The sequence below is a fragment of the Arachis duranensis genome, chromosome 4 (genome assembly GCF_000817695.3).
Source record: "Arachis duranensis cultivar V14167 chromosome 4, aradu.V14167.gnm2.J7QH, whole genome shotgun sequence".
NCBI lineage: Eukaryota > Viridiplantae > Streptophyta > Magnoliopsida > Fabales > Fabaceae > Arachis > Arachis duranensis.
Window position 1 is genome coordinate 76322937 of NC_029775.3, and position 2389 is coordinate 76325325.

Consider the following 2389-nt stretch of genomic DNA (forward strand, 5'->3'; position numbering starts at 1 on the left):
TTGTGCCAGTTTGGGCGTTTAACTCCCATTCTTGTGCCAGTTCCGGCGTTTAACGCCGGGCAGTTTTGAGCTGATTTAGAAGGCCGGTTTGGGCCATCAAATCTCGGGCAAAGTATGGACTATTATATATTGCTGGAAAGCCCAGGATGTCTACTTTCTAACGCCGTTGAGAGCGCGCCAATTGGGCTTCTGTAGCTCCAGAAAATCCACTTTGAGTGCAGGGAGGTCAAAATCCAATAGCATCTGCAGTCCTTTTTAGTCTCTGAATCAGATTTTTGCTTAGGTCCCTCAATTTCAGCCAGAAAATACCTGAAATCACAGAAAAACACACAAACTAATAGTAAAGTCCAGAAAAGTGAATTTTAACTAAAAACTAACTAAAACATACTAAAAACATACTAAAAACAATGCCAAAAAGCGTATAAATTATCCGCTCATCAACAACTTAGAGCTCTTTGTGGAATTAAAAGCAAGAACGAGTTGTGTAGTGGTTGCAAGTTAGGAATTAGGCTCATTAAGGTCAAGGCTTCAAGGTGTAGGAACGATGTTTGGAAGAATGCCACTTTACAAGGGTCTCAACGGAAGGCTTGGTATGTTAAAGAGAGTTCTATATGTCAACCACCCGGAAAGAGAGAGTATGAAGACCAAATCGAAGACGGGTGCGAAAACAAGATATGGGATCCCGGTTCGCTATGTGAAGACCAACTATGGGGACTCATATCTTGGGTAGAACTCTACCCTAGATTGGTGAAGATGGTTGGAAATTCTGTCAACCAATTGAGAAGCAAAGATCCTTGGAAATTCAAGGATGAGTACAAACACAAGCCACCATGACAATGAGTCTCTCAACATGTCCAACTTAAGGACTTAAAATAAAAGTGCTAGGTGGGAGACACCCCACTATAGTAAACTCTTTCCATACCCTTTTAATTTTGCTTAATAAGTGATTTGAGTTGCCATTGTAGGTAGATGTCTCATATAGATTTGTTTGAATAACTTAATTGTTAGCATAGTCACATGTATGTTGTATTTAGTAGTAGATGAATAATATCAAATTGCATTTTTTTTGTGAATTGTATGATGGTTGATTGAATAAAGAGTTGTGAGCAGTATAGGGAGCACCTGAGCACAATTTTTCTGCTTAAAAAAAAGGGGGGGTGGACGCGCGCGCATGATGTACGCGCACGCGTCCATGAGCAGATGCATCATCACCCAAATTACAGAGAGTTGGGCCTCTCCTGGGCACACACTATGCCCTGAGCCCAACACAACCCACGTTGACGCTTACTACGTGCGTGCGCGCCGATCATGAGAACAAGGAAGTGCACGTGGATGCACACCTGCCGCGTCTGCGTCGATCTGCTGCTGCAACTTCTGAGCCAATCTCCAGAGAGTTGCGCTGGATCTGGGCCAACTTTGAGCCCCCAGCCCAACTCATCTCACGCGGATGCGCACTCGTTGCGTGTGCGCCCATATGCCAACAGGAGGAAAGAACGCGAGCGCATGCATCGCGCTTGCGCGCTCTATGCTGCACCACCAACGTACGCGAACACGCACTTACCGCGTGCGCGTCCCCTAGCTGATGCCGCCACTCCAGGTCATTGTCCAGAGAGTTGGGCGTGCATCAAGCCCACTCTAAGCCTCTAGCCCAACTCAATGTACGCGTGCGCGCACTATACGCGCATGCGCACCTTTAGAGTTTCCCCATCCACGCGTGAGCGCGCTGTACGCGCACGCGTAGGTCCTTAATCTCGCCAATGTACGCGGACGCGCGCGGTGCGCACCCGCGTTGATTCGAAAAGAAGATAACCCTAATGCGCGAAGGGGTTGCGCAGTCGCGCACATCTCTTCTCCCCTCTACCATCTTCTTCCTCTTCAGTCCTCCAACCCCCGCCACTAACAGCGACCGCCGTCGCCACCACCTTCGTCCATCTCATACCACTCCGTTTCTCCCTCTCATCTCCAACCTCTCATTCTCTCGCTCTGCACATGACAGCGCGAAATTGTGATCAATACTTTTCACAACTCAAATAATCCCCGGTAATGAATCCAAAAACTTGGTGTTCAATACCATGGCATAAACACAACTTCGCACAACTAACCAGCAAGTGTACTGGGTCGTCCAAGTAGTAAACCTTGCGCGAGTAAGGGTCGATCCCACAGAGATTGTTGGTATGAAGCAAGCTATGGTCACCTTGTAAATCTTAGTCAGGCAAACTCAAATGGATATGGGTGATATACGAATAAAACATAAAGATAAAGATAGAGATACTTATGTAATTCATTGGTGGGAATTTCAGATAAGCGCATGAAGATGCTGTGTCCCTTCCGTCTCTCTGCTTTCCTACTGTCTTCATCCAATCCTTCTTACTCCTTTCCATGGCAAGCT